The sequence below is a fragment of the Engystomops pustulosus genome, chromosome 1 (genome assembly GCF_040894005.1).
Source record: "Engystomops pustulosus chromosome 1, aEngPut4.maternal, whole genome shotgun sequence".
NCBI lineage: Eukaryota > Metazoa > Chordata > Amphibia > Anura > Leptodactylidae > Engystomops > Engystomops pustulosus.
Window position 1 is genome coordinate 178,303,028 of NC_092411.1, and position 15,809 is coordinate 178,318,836.

Below are 15,809 nucleotides of genomic sequence, written 5' to 3' on the forward strand. Positions count from 1 at the left end.
ATGAAATTTAAACTTGTTGAACCTAAATTTTGACCAACCTGTTCATCTCTAAATGTTGCCACTTACAATTACAGGCTTGAGGTTTGCATTCCTTGTTGGTTATATTGAATATTGGACTATTCTTATTATATTAGATGATGAGCACAACACTACAGTCTTCCTAAATTTAAAAACTAGGAACTATAACTTATTTATATACACTTCCCGCTAGAAAACACATCATGGCAGCCTGTATATTAGAACTGTAAGTCAGCATTAACATTTGTTTTGGGAGCACAATATGATTGACTATGAAAAAAAAGTAAAAATCTACAACTTCAAAAAAATATCATACATTTTTTATTAGATAGTACAACAGGCAGATAAGATATTCATGGTGTATACCTTACTGGTTACTTTAACCCTGAACTGAATGTTTCTAGCAAGGGTTTATTATAACCTGGTGAATTATTCATTATCACGTGAAATGCACACTTGTAAGTGAGTACAACTTATTTATAGCATCAACATACTTACGTACATCTATTTTTTTCCGAGCTTTGAGGTCCTCTCTACTGTAGCAGTTTGCTATCTAATTATAGTTGGTTGTTAGGTTGGTATCCTTTAGTTTATTTATATCATGCCTGCTGGGAAATGCTATTAATGACTGGAGGAACTGTATGTGACTTGAACTGTTTGTTCTCTCAATGGCTTTAGCAAACTACTACTACTGTATGTACTACTGTATTTAAACACAGACAGGTTTATTAATGCTTCTTGTTAAGTCTTGAAGTCTTAGCTTGGGAAAGTTCACTTGCACCAGACGAGCTTCACACTCATAAAGCTGTTTTAGACATAAGTCAGGTCAGAAGGAGGATCATACTGTATTACATTACATACAGGGGAAAGGTCATCTAGGAAACTTTGGTATGTTTTCATAATTAAATGATGCAGGTCATCGAGCATGTAGCAAAAGGAACCTAATATACTTCTTTAAAAGCTAAATTACACTTAACTATTATAAACATATTCTTCACACTATTTTTAGTCACCTATTTCTACACAGCTATACTCTGCAAGGGATTATAGTAATACAATATACAGAAAAGTAGATCATTCCGTATCCAAGGTGATAGTTACATACATAACAATCTGGTGCACTTAAAGGGCCATTACATGATTCTTTGGTTAAATGAGTATTTCCATCTGGGCATTCACATTTAATTCATTTGCCATATGATAACATTTCTTTAATTGGATGTTATTAAAAAAAATTTGTGTGAAGATAATTTCTAATAAATATAGCCACGTTGTTCCTTAGAAACAAGATACCTTCCTCAGATACGACCAGCCCGCACTCTGGCAGGGGTGGCCAGACATGCGCTCTGCCTGACCACATGAATTCAGCAATCATTACCACAGGACGGCTGTGGGACATACAGTAACTCCCAGATTTTACATATACAAAAACTTTTTGATTCTTTGTGTAATCACCGCAGCAGAGGTGGACGTGTCTAAGGACACAGTCCGGTTTCTAAGGCACCATAAGACTACATTTATGAGAAATTATCTTCACACAGGTACATTCTTTAACCCCTTAAGGACGCAGCCATTTTGTAGCTTAAGGCTCAGTCCCATTTTTTGGATTCTGACTTGCGTCGCTTTATATGGTTATAACTTTTGAACACTGTTACTTATCAAAACGATTCTGAGATTGTTTTTTCCCCACATGTTGTACTTCATTTTAGTGGTAAATTTTGGCAGATAAGTTTTGCGTTTATTCACAAAAAAAAGAAAATATGATAAATTTTTTGAAAAATTTGCCATTTTCGAAATTCTAAATCATTGCGTTTTCAGGCAGATAGATTTACCACCTAAATAAGTTGCTGAATAACATTTCCCATTTGTCTACTTTACATTTTCATAATTTCTGAAATGTCTGGATAATTTATTTTGATGTTACGTGGCTTACAAATAGAATATCGCTTTTCCGGATTTTCAGAATTGACTATTTTGGGGATAAATACAGTTTTGAATGAAATTTTACATATTTAGCATCAAAACCCCCTATATAACCAACCCATTTTCAAATCTGCACCCCTCAAGCTATCAGAAACAGCTTTTACGAAGATTGTTAACCCCTTGAGATCTTCATAGTAATTGAATCAAAATGGGGGTGAAATTTAGAATGGTCATATTGTTCCCTTATACGTTCATTTAGCCCTAAAATTTACACATTTCCAAAATATAAAAAGAGAAAACCCACCATACAATTTGTTCTTCAATTTCTCCTGAGTACAAAGACCCCCCACATGTGGCTGTGACTTGTTTTATGGGCGCACAGCGAGGTGCAGAAGGGAAGGAGGGCGCTGCAGCTGCCAGGATTTTAGTTTCCTCATTGGCCCCTTTTGAAGGCTATAAAATTTTCGCTTTTTCGTTATTGGGGCCATGTGACGGCATTTTTTTTGCGGGATGAGATGCTTTTTCCATTGTTACCATATTGGGGTTGGTATCACCTATTGTTGAAAATTTAGGAACTTTTTTTGAGGGCAGGAGTAGAAACGCATCAATTCTGTACTGGATTTTTTACTTTTTTTTTTTTTGGTGTTCACCGTATAGACTAATAATCATGTTATCTTTATTCTATGGGTTGATACGATTACGGGGATACCAAACATGAATATATTTTCTTACGTTTTACTAAATTTGTCAAACAAAACCCTAATGTGGGGAAAAATCTATCATTTATGTATTGCCGTCTTCCAAGTGTTACATTGTTACTTTTTTGGCTACGGAGCTGGTTGATGGCTTGTTTTTTGCGGGACATGTTGTACTTTGCACTAGTATCATGTCTGAGTACATACGGTTTTTTGATCGCATTTTATAGCATTTTTTGTGGGATTGAAAAGGTAAAAATCATAATTTTTGGAGGGTTTATACCAGTTTTTTTTTACGGCGTTTATCGTGGGGGTTCAATAATGATTTACTTTTATTCTACGGGTTGTTACGGACGCGGTGATACTATATATGTGGGGTTTGTGTTATGATTTAGACTTTTTTTGAGTTATATGTCTCTTTATATGTTTTGGGAGTTTGGGGCATTTTTAGTGATTTATGACTTTATTTTTTTATTGAATAACTTTTTTTTTTTTACTTTTTCACTTTTATACCATGGGACATGAAGAAGCAATCTTCTGATTGCTTCTTCATGATAATATTCTGCAATACTGATGTATTGCAGAGTATTATCAGTGTCAGCCTATGCACTTGCATAGGCTGGCACTGTGCCAGTAAGATGACGTCACAGACGCCATCTTACTGGCAATTCTTGCAAGTAACTCTGGGGTCCAGATCGGACCCCAGAGTTACTATAGCAACGATCGGCGCCCCCCGAAAACGGTTCGGGGGGGGGGGGGGCGATCGTGGAGGAAAGACCCCCCAGATGCAGGTTAGATGCCGCGGTCGCGCTGACCGCGGCATTTAACGGGTTAAGCACCCGCCATCGGAGACAACTCCGATCGCGGGTGTTACACTGGGTTGCCGGCTATTAGTTACAGCCGGCACCCCGTGTTTCCCGGTGCCGGTTCAGGTCTGATCCAGAGCCGAGCCGGCATAAGCGCCGTGGCGGATATATCCGCCACTGAGCGCTAAGTCACTGCGCTCCGTGGCGGATATATCCGCCACGGAGCGTGAAGGGGTTAAATAAGATCTAATTGAAAAAATGTATATATATGGCAGATTAATTAAATTTAATATGAATGCCCAGACGAGAACACCTTTTGCAGGATAATATTGTGTAAGCTTTATTAAAATATAGTATACGTCATATAATTGGAATATTAATGAGTGCTAAATCTAGTAATAAAATCATGAAAAAATACCCCTTTACCCCTATGAATTAAAAGAGGTGGTAAAGACCTGTAGATGCCCAAAACTTTCTAACCAACTAGATGTTAAAGAGTCACAAACCTGGGGGCATGGCCTGACCATCCATGTGAGGAGCCGCTTGCTCCAGAGCTCCGGCAACCAATATTCCGCCTCTACTGCTTCCTAAATTGGGGAATCACACGGATGACACAACTGTAAGGTGACAAACCAGCCGGTAGTCACATTGCTATGACCTGAGGGGGTAAAAACCAGCAAAAGAAGGATGAAAAGCAGAGCCGCCTCTCCATGCTTAAGAAAAATGCCCTTTGCCACCCAGCTCAAAGCACAGGACATGGTAGCCTGCCTGGAAAGGTATGCCAGGGCAGCTCCTGAACCCCAGGCTGTGGAACATGCTGTGACTCCTTCATAACAACCTCTGGTGAGCAAGGCAGCACAGCGTGGGGATGAAATTCAATCTACTGATATGGACGTTGTGGAGACAGAGCAGGGATGTGGTAGGAAGCACTCACAACTCACGACCCGACTGCATCAGCGGAGCTTCGAGGGGGGGGGGGGCGTCGGTAAGGTGATTACATCATTTATTTTTTTTAATGTGCTGGGCTGGAGACTGGCTGTCTGTACAACTGTGGGGGGTGCAGGCTTGCTGTACACAGGGGGGCAGGCTGGCTATATGCTGTGGGGGTGGGCGCCGTCTGGCTATATACTGGGGGGGCTGGCTATATACTTGGGGGGGGGGGTGGCTAGCTATTTCCGGGGGTGGGGGGGTGGCCATAAACTGGGGGGAGGCTGGCTGGCTGTATACTGGGAGCGGGCTGGCTATATACTGTGTGGGGAGATGGCTGTCTGGCTATATACTGTGGGGGGGGCTGGCTATATACATATAATTAAATTTTTTTTTTAAGATAATGACTTCTGGGTTTCACTTGGCTGTAAGTCATAATCATAAACATTAACATCAATAGACACTTGAAAAAGTTCACTGTTTGTAATGGCCCTCCATAATATATGCGTTTCACTTTTCTGTATTAAATTACTGAAAAAAAAAATAACTTTTTGGGTATATATTCCAATTTGCTTAGATGCACCTGAGAATATACAGGGAGCTATTGGACTGTTTTGCACTAGAAAGAAATTAGAAACTTTGTCGCCCCTGTTGTTTACCCTTGCGGCAGAGCACCTTGCCTACTTAGTGTGGTCTTCTATATAGATAGTGGGATTTCCAGGGGTACTCAAAGAGGAGTACATTTCACTGTGAGGTGTATGGAGAGTTCTTATACAACATTTGGATCATACTGCAGCAAATCCTTAGTGATGCCTCTCACTGAAATCTAAATAGAAGGAATTGCAGTCACACTCGTAGGTTAACATGTTTTCTTTCTTTATTTATTCCAAATATGTGACGTTTCGGTCCTAATAAACAGACCTTCCGTAGACACAGTTTGATATATATGTGGTAAGGGTCGCACTTGCAGTGGCGTCAATCATGTGTTAAAGTAAATATACATATTACAGATGTTGAGTGGCCAATCATATATCTGATATACCGTATTTTCCGGACTATAAGGCGCACTTAAAAGCATTGGATTTCCGTGGAAATCCAAAGTGCGCCTTATAGTCCGGTGCGCCCTATGTATGGCGCTGGGCACAGGGCAGCGGACCATACTTACATAGGTCCCCGCTACCGGAGATCTCCAGCGGGAGATCTGCTGTCTCCGGTAGCGGGGACCTATGTAAGTATGGTCCGCTGCCCTCCTCCACCTCCCCCTCACCTTCCCCGCTCACCTTCCCCGCATTCCCCGTCGCGTCTCGGCGTCGCGTCCCGTCGCTGCGTCCCGTCGCCGCGTCACGTCATGTCGGCTCTCCGCCACGCCTCCGCCAAGCCCCCGCCACGCCCCCGCCACGCCCCCGGCCCCCGGACCCCGCGCCTTATAGTCCGATGCGCCTTATATATGTAATTATTACATATATAAGGCGCATCGGACTAATGCGCCTTATAGTCCGGTGCGCCCTATAGGGCAGAAAATACGGTATAATGTATGGGAAAATGCATATTATCCTATTTCTGGTGAATGTATGTTAATGGTAAATACATAGGAATAGAGATTTCTTTACAAACACGGTATTAATAATCAATACGATACAATATCAATAGATCTCTGGTGAAGGTTAGATGACACTTTGATTAACCCCTTAAGGACGCAGCTATTTTGTAGCTTAAGGCTCAGCCCCATTATTAAGATTCTGACTTGAGTCGCTTTATATGGTTATTACTTTTGAACACTGTTTCTTATCAAAACGAGTCTGAGATTGTTTTTTCCCCACATTTTGTGCTTCATTTTAGTGGTAAATTTTGGCGGATAAGTATTTTCAAAAAAAAAAGAAAAAATGATGATTTTTTTTTTTGAAAAATTTGTCGAAATTAGAAATCATTGCATTTTCAGGCAGATTTACTACCTAAATAAGTTGCTGAATAACATTTCCCATATGTCTACTTTACATTTTCATAATTTTTGAAATGTCTGGATAGTTTATTTTGATGTCACGCGGCTTGCAAATCGAACATCGATTTTCTTTATTTTCAGAATTGACTATTTTGGGGATAAATCCCGCTTTGAAAGAAACTTTACATATTTAGCATCAAAAAAACCCCCCTAAATAAACAACACATTTTCAAATCTGCACCCCTCAAGCTATCAGAAACAGCTTTTAGGAAGATTGTTAACCCCTTGAGATCTTCATAGTAATGAAATCAAAATGGAGGTGAAATTTAGAATGGTCAAATTGTGCAACAATTTGTTCTATAATTTCTCCTGAGTGCAGCGACCCCCCACATGTGCACGTTACTTGTTTTTTGATCGCACAGCGAGGCACAGAAGGGAAGGAGCGCCCTGCAGCTGCCAGGATTTTACTTTCTTCATTGGCCCCTTTTGTAGGCTATAAAATTTTCGCTTTTTTGTTATTGGAGCCATGTGATGGCATTTTTTTTCCGGGATGAGATGCTTTTGACGTCATCGGGGAGCGATCCATCTCCATGGTAGCCTCGGGTCTTACGAAGACCCGAGGCTATTTCGTTTTAACCCCTTCATAAATGAGGAGGAAAATCCCCACATACTGCCATACTGTAGTATGGCAGTATATGATAGGATCGATCAGACAACCTCGGGTTAAAGTACCCTAGGGAGTCTGAAAAATAGTAAAAAGAAAAATAAAGAAAAGTTTAGAAAAAAAATATTATAATAAAAAAACCTAAAATTTCAAATCACCCCCCTTTCCCTAGAACTGACATAAATATAAATAAACAGTAAAAATCATAAACACATTAGGTATCGACGCGTCTGAAAATGCCCGATCTATCAAAATATGATAACTGTTTTTCAATGCATTTAACCCCGTAACAGAAAATAGCGCCCAAAGTCGAAAATGGCACTTTTTTGCCATTTTGAAAAATATAAAAAAATCTATAAAAAGTGATCAAAAGATTGTACAGTCCTAAAAAATGATATCATTGAAAATATTATCAAATTCCGCAAAAACTGACACCACCCACAGCTCCGTACACCAAAGTTTAAAAAAGTTATTAGCGCCAGAAGTTGGCAAAATCAAAAAAAATAATTTTTGTACAGGAGGTTTTAATTTTTGTAAATGTATGAAAACATTATAAAACCTATAGAAATTTGGTATCCCCTTAATCGTACCGTGTTAGTAATATATCTATACTTACGAAACCTGACTTGATAGCTGTAAGAGGTATACATTTCTTATATATGCGAGATTGAAGGAAAGAAGGAAAAAAGGGGAAAATACAATTGAAGTTTATTTTTGTACCCGACAGGTTTCAGTATCAGGATAAGTATGCATCATCGATTCTAAGAAAAATACAATGGTACATGATTATTATTCAACAAAAGTTCTGCAAGGTAAGTCTGTAAGTATGATTCCCATAATTTTAGCAATTTGACTCAATCCCCTCCGCTTCTACAGGTATTGACTTGTTCGACGAACCTGAAATTTCAGTTGGTTGATTGAATGTTGAGCTTCCTGAAAATGTACGGGTATAGGAAGAAGTAAATTTCTTACTTGAAGAACACATTGTCAATGAAACGTTTCCAGACAGTACAATGTTTCTTGAAAAGGTCATTGCAGTATATGAACTTGTCTTCAAAATAGGACATGTATTTGTTCTCAGATGGGGGGGCAACATGTGACCCAATGGCCGTTCCTTGCTTGGGAACATAAAATGTATCTTGAAACAGGAAAATGTTTTTTGTAAAAAAGTTTCCTAAATGAAATATCACAGCTACAAGTAGTTAGAATTTTTTGGAGGTTTACATAAACGACAACCTAGATTTACTAACAGGTTGTTTTACTGCCTACACATGGTGCAAACTCCCTATGTTCCCGGTAGGAAGTGGTAACCTGCAAAAAATTATTTTCATGCCTTAGGTATTGTATATCCTACATATTAGCCCCATTTGGATACCACAACTATATTTCTTATAATTTTTTTGGTCCCTAGTGTCGAAATCAAAACAGAAAAGTATGACAACCTACAAAGAAATAAATGCTCCGGTGGCCAGATACTACCAAACCCATGGCTATACTTTATAACTTTTCAACTGCAACACTTTAAAGAATAGGGGGAGGTGGGGGTGGTACAGCTGGGGTACAGTAGGTAGCTTAGTTTGCTCCTGGTGCAATCCCAGATTGCCAGAAACTTTCAGCCTGGAAGGCTTTCCCCCCATGTGACAGAAAGGGGTGGAAATTCTTTCGCAGGTTATACAAGACAACCGTCTTGAACCAGTTGCAAACAACTTGTGGAAGATTTTGATCTACTCAGCAAAAATTTTATAATTCAGAATATCTTTCAATATTTGCAACTCCGACATTCCTTGCTGTCAGAATTTGGAGAATAGCATGACTTTTGGGTCAAATATTTTATTAAAATATAGCGGAAAGAGCAGATTCGTTCAGTCATGATTTTGTTTCTTTACTCTTGGTTGCTTGGTAAATACTTGAAATACTATGAGGCACATTAACTTACCTGTCCCGTTGACGCCGCCGACCCGGAATATCCGGCGAGGATTCGGAGCTGCCCCGATTCAATAAGATCATGCTTCCAATTTCCTGCATGTGTTGCTTACCTGCTGAGGTCCGCCGGAGTTCACCATCTTCTTCCCAGTGCATGTGAGTGCTGATCTTGCGACACAATTTCATTTTTAAATTCCGCGTTTTGTCCGAATCAGTTGGGTTGTCCGACGGCCAAGCCCCCCCGATTTGTTTCTCATGAAAGCCGGTGCCGATGCGCCAAAATCCGATGGCGTGCGCCAAAAACCCGGGCCAATTCATTGCAAAACGAAAAATATCGGGAAACCTGACGGAAATGTGTCTCTATGTCTTTAGTTCACTTGACTTATATAATGAAGACTATAGATCTTGAAGTCTCTCTAGAGTAGGTATTATTGATTGTTTCTAATGATTAAATAGGGTTTATTCTGGGTAAATTCATTTTCGGCAATATCCATATGCCTGTCAATTAACCTGAATCCTTTGGGGGCATTTTTATCCCTGGATGCCAGTAAATGTTTTGATTTCAGAATATCACAAATTAACCCCTTATCAACGACACTAGTTTTCAGCTCAATGACCAGACTCCATTTTTCAAATCTGCCCTGTGTCACGATAATTGGTTATAACTTTGGAACATTTTAACATATCCCAGTGATTTTGAGAACGTTTTCTCGTGACACATTGTACTTCATGTTAGTTGTAAAATTTAAGTGATAAGTTTTGTGTTCAGGTCTGAAAAAAAGTGAAAATTTGGCAAAAGTTCGTGAAAATTCTTCATTTTCCAAGTTTGAAATGTTCTGCTTTCCAGACAGGAAGTAAAACTACCCAAAAAGCTTGATAATTAACATTTACGGAATGTCTGCTTTATGTTGAGATGATATTTTATGCATCCTCTCACTTTTCTAGGACGTTATGAGGTGCAGAACTTTAGGTGTGATTTTTCTCATTTTCATGAAAATCCCCGAAACTCACATGATGAGGGACAACTCAGCTTCCAAGTGACTTTGAAAGGCCTAAATAATAGTAACACCCCATAAATTACCCCACTATAGAAACTTCACCCCTCAACATTTGTAAAACAACTTCTATTAAGTCCATTAACCCTTTAAGTGTTTCACATGGGTTAAAACAATATGGACCTGCGATTTAGAAACTTTTGAATTTTTTTGGAAAATAAATTAATTTAGGCCAAAACTGATGGTTTCATAATGAATTAAATGATGAAACGCACTGCAACGCTTGATGCCCAATTTCTCCCGAGTGAACTGATACCCCATATGTGGTGGTAAACTGCTTTATGGTAGCACGGCCGGGCATAGCATCAAAGCAGCGCTATTCAGCAGATTTGTATTGTCACATTATACAAGCTATAAAATTTAATTTTTTTGTAATGCGAACATATCAGGGCTTATTATTTGCGTGGTGAGATACAATGTGTAGATAATTCATTTTGGGGGGTCTCAAGCTTATTAGTGATATTTTATTAACTATTTCAAGGGGGACACAAACAAAATCATCCATTTTTATTGTGGATTTTTAGCACTTTTTCCCCCTGCTCACCATAACGTAAAAATAATATTTTATCTTTATTCTCTGGTTCACTACGATTGCGGTGATACCTCATTTATATTGTTTTTCTTTGCTCAATTTTACTGAGCAGAACCAATATTGGAGGAAATCACATTTTTTTACTATCGACAAATTTTCAGAGCCATAACTTCTGTATTTTTCTGTTGACAGATATCGTTGAGGGCTTATTGTTTGCGTAAAGAGTTGTTCTTTTCAGTTGTATTATAGTAGGGAGTGTAACTTTTTTTGATGACTTTTTAGAACATTTTTTTTTTAGAACATGGTGTTTGATGAAAAATTGTATATTACGGGAAGTTTTTCATGTTTTTTTTTACGTCGTTCTTCGAGCAGGTTCAATATTGATTTAGATTTATTGTACAGGTTAATAAGGACGCTGTGATACCAAATATGTACCTTTTTTTGTGTATTTGTGTTTTATATACTTTATTTGCATTTTATTTGTAACTGAGGAGATTATGGGAATTTAATTTCAATTATTTATATAATTATAAAATGACTTGACTTGAACAGACGGCGCGCGCTCCCTAGCATCGAGAGCGCGGCAACACGAGACAGGCATGTGGCCTGGCCGAAGACTACAGCCTAGAGCCCAGAGAGGTACGTATCGGAGCGGGGACAGCGGGAACAGACAGGGGAGCACGGGTGCACCCACGATCTGCAACATGGATCGCGGGGGCACACGTGCCATAGGTGCAGACCGGGGGGGTCACCTGTGACACTCAGTTACATACAGCCAGGTCCTGCCAGAAGCCGGAAGTCGTCAGTCTCGGATCACTCGCAAGAACCCGGGGCTGAGGCAGGAGAGATCGGACCCCCGGTAAGCACACCATGGGTCCGATCCACGGTGGGGACACTTACACGCATGTAATGTATCTCAGGTGCATTACTGTAACAATACTGTGGTGCATATCTCTAGTACATTACTATGAAATCACTATGTTGCATATTCCAGGTACATTACTGTGACATCACTACGGTGCATCTCCCAGGCACATTACTGTGACATCACTAAAGTGCATCTCCAAGGTAAATTACTGTGAGATCACTATGGTGCATCTCCCAGGTACTTTACTGTTACATCACTATGGTACATCTCCCAGGTACATTACTGTGACATCACTATGGTGCATCTCCCAGGCACATTACTGTGACATCACTATGGTGTATCTTCCAGGTACATTACTGTGACATCAGTATGGTGCATCTCCCAGGTACAATACAGTGACATCACTATGCTGCACCTCCCAGGTACATTGCTGTGACATCAATATGGTGAATCTCCCAGGTACATTACTGTGACATCACTATGGTGCATCCCCCAGGTACATTACTGTGACATCACTATGGTGCATCCCCCAGGTACATTACTGTGACATCACTATAGTGCATCTCCCAGGTACATTACTGTGACATCACTATGGTGCATCTCCCAGGTACATTACTGTGACATCACTATGGTGCATCTCCCAGGTACATTACTGTGACATCACTATGGTGCATCTCCCATGTACATTACTGTGACATCACTATGGTGCATCTCCCAGGTACCTTACTGTGACATCACTATGGTGCATCTCCCAGGTACATTACTATGACATCACTATGGTGCATCTCTTAGGTACATTACTGTGACATCACTATGGTGCATCTCCCAGGTACATTACTGTGACATCACTATGGTGTATCTTCCAGGTACATTACTGTGACATCACTATGGTGCATCTCCCAGGTACATTACTGTGACATCACTATGGTGCATCTCCCAGGTACATTACTGTGACATCACTATGGTGCATCTCCCAGGTACATTACTGTGACATCACTATGGTGAATCTCCCAGGTATATTACTGTGACATCACTATGGTGCATCTCCCAGGTACATTACTGTGACATCACTATGGTGCATCTCCCAGGCACATTACTGTGACATCACTATGGTGTATCTTCCAGGTACATTACTGTGACATCAGTATGGTGCATCTCCCAGGTACATTACAGTGACATCACTATGCTGCACCTCCCAGGTACATTGCTGTGACATCACTATGGTGAATCTCCCAGGTACATTACTGTGACATCACTATGGTGCATCTCCCAGGTACATTACTGTGACATCACTATGGTGCATCCCCCAGGTACATTACTGTGACATCACTATAGTGCATCTCCCAGGTACATTACTGTGACATCACTATGGTGCATCTCCCAGGTACATTACTGTGACATCACTATGGTGCATCTCCCATGTACATTACTGTGACATCACTATGGTGCATCTCCCAGGTACCTTACTGTGACATCACTATGGTGCATCTCCCAGGTACATTACTATGACATCACTATGGTGCATCTCTTAGGTACATTACTGTGACATCACTATGGTGCATCTCCCAGGTACATTACTGTGACATCACTATGGTGTATCTTCCAGGTACATTACTGTTACATCACTATGGTGCATCTCCCAGGTACATTACTGTGACATCACTATGGTGCATCTCCCAGGTACATTACTGTGACATCACTATGGTGAATCTCCCAGGTATATTACTGTGACATCACTATGGTGCATCTCCCAGGCACATTACTGTGACATCACTATGGTGCATCTCCCAGGCACATTACTGTGACATCACTAAGGTGCATCTCCCAGGCACATTACTGTGACATCACTATGGTGTATCTTCCAGGTACATTACTGTGACATTGGTATGGTGCATCTCCCAGGCACATTACTGTGACATCACTATGGTGCATCTCCCAGGCACATTACTGTGACATCACTATGGTGTATCTTCCAGGTACATTACTGTGACATCGGTATGGTGCATCTCCCAGGTACATTACAGTGACATCACTATGCTGCACCTCCCAGGTACATTGCTGTGACATCACTATGGTGCATCTCCCAGGTTGATTACTGTAACATCACTATGGTGCATCTCCCAGGTACATTACTGTGACATCAGTATGGTGCATCTCCCAGGTACATTACTGTGACATCACTATGCCGCATCTCCCAGGTACGTTACTGTGACATCACTATGGTGCATCTCCCAGGTAAATTACTGTGATATCACTATGCTGCATCTCCCAGGTACATTACTGTGACATCACTATGGTGCATCTCCCAGGTACATTACTGTTACATCACTATGGTGCATCTCCCAGGTACATTACTGTGACATCAGTATGGTGCATCTCCTATGTACATTACTGTGACATCAGTATGGTGCATCTCCTATGTACATTACTGTTACATCACTATGCTGCATCTCCCAGGTATGTTACTGTGACATCACTATGCTGCATCTCCCAGGTACATTACTGTGACATCACTATGGTGCATCTTCCAGGTACATTACTGTAACATCACTATGGTGCATCTCCCAGGTATATTACTGTGACATCACTATGCTGCATCTCCCAGGTACATAACTGTAACATCACTATGGTGCATCTCCCAGGTACATAACTGTGACATTACTATGGTGCATCTCCCAGGTACATTACTGTGAAAACACTATGCTGCATCTCCCAGGTACATTACTGTGACATCACTATGCTGCATCTCCCAGGTACGTTACTGTGACATCACTATGGTGCATCTCCCAGGTATGTTACTGTGACATCACTATCCTGCATCTCCCAGGTACATTACTGTGACATCACTATGGTGCATCTCCCAGGTACATTACTGTAACATCACTATGGTGCATCTCCCAGGTATATTACTGTGACATCACTATGCTGCATCTCCCAGGTACATAACTGTGACATCACTATGGTGCATCTCCCAGGTACATAACTGTGACATTACTATGGTGCATCTCCCAGGTTCATTACTTTGACATCACTATGGTGCATCTCCCAGGTACTTTACTGTGACATCACTATGGTGCATCTCCCAGGTACGTTACTGTGACATCACCATGCTGCATCTCCCAGGTACGTTACTGTGACATCACTATGTTGCATCTCCCAGGTACATTACTGTGACATCACTATGGTGCATCTCCCAGGTACATTACTGTGACATCACTATGGTGCATCTCCCAGGTACATTACTGTGACATCACTATAGTGCATCTCCCAGGTACATTACTGTGACATCAGTATGGTGCATCTCCCAGGTACATTACTGTGACATCACTATGCTGCATCTCCCAGGTACGTTACTGTGACATCACTATGGTGCATCTCCCAGGTAAATTACTGTGATATCACTATGCTGCATCTCCCAGGTACATTACTGTGACATCACTATGGTGCATCTCCCAAGTACATTACTGTTACATCACTATGGTGCATCTCCCAGGTACATTACTGTGACATCAGTATGGTGCATCTCCTATGTACATTACTGTGACATCAGTATGGTGCATCTCCTATGTACATTACTGTTACATCACTATGCTACATCTCCCAGGTATGTTACTGTGACATCACTATGCTGCATCTCCCAGGTACATTACTGTGACATCACTATGGTGCATCTTCCAGGTACATTACTGTAACATCACTATGGTGCATCTCCCAGGTATATTACTGTGACATCACTATGCTGCATCTCCCAGGTACATAACTGTGACATCACTATGGTGCATCTCCCAGGTACATAACTGTGACATCACTATGGTGCATCTCCCAGGTACATTACTGTGACATCACTATGCTGCATCTCCCAGGTACGTTACTGTGACATCACTATGGTGCATCTCCCAGGTATGTTACTGTGACATCACTATGCTGCATCTCCCAGGTACATTACTGTGACATCACTATGGTGCATCTCCCAGGTACATTACTGTAACATCACTATGGTGCATCTCCCAGGTATATTACTGTGACATCACTATGCTGCATCTCCCAGGTACATAACTGTGACATTACTTTGGTGCATCTCCCAGGTTCATTACTTTGACATCACTATGGTGCATCTCCCAGGTACTTTACTGTGACATCACTATGGTGCATCTCCCAGGTACGTTACTGTGACATCACCATGCTGCATCTCCCAGGTACGTTACTGTGACATCACTATGTTGCATCTCCCAGGTACATTACTGTGACATCACTATAGTGCATCTCCCAGGTACATTACTGTGACATCACTATGGTGCATCTCCCATGTAAATTACTGTGACATCACTATGGTGCATCTCCCAGGTATATTACTGTGACATCACTATGGTGCATCTCCCAGGTACATTAAAGTGAAATCACTATGCTACATCTCCCAGGTACATTACTGTGACATCACTATGGTGCATCTCCCAGGTAC

General features: G+C 40.9%; 1 long non-coding RNA gene across 1 annotated transcript in view; it reads left to right on the plus strand.

Annotated features, from left to right (window-relative positions):
* The window catches only part of LOC140068381 (uncharacterized), an 82,713-nt gene extending 74,488 nt beyond the window's left edge, over positions 1-8,225 (plus strand). Inside the window, exons 3-4 of the long non-coding RNA XR_011848508.1 lie at positions 7,700-7,784; positions 7,849-8,225. This is a non-coding gene — a long non-coding RNA (uncharacterized lncRNA). The remainder of the gene's footprint in view (positions 1-7,699; positions 7,785-7,848) is intronic.
* The last annotated feature ends 7,584 nt before the right edge of the window (positions 8,226-15,809 follow it).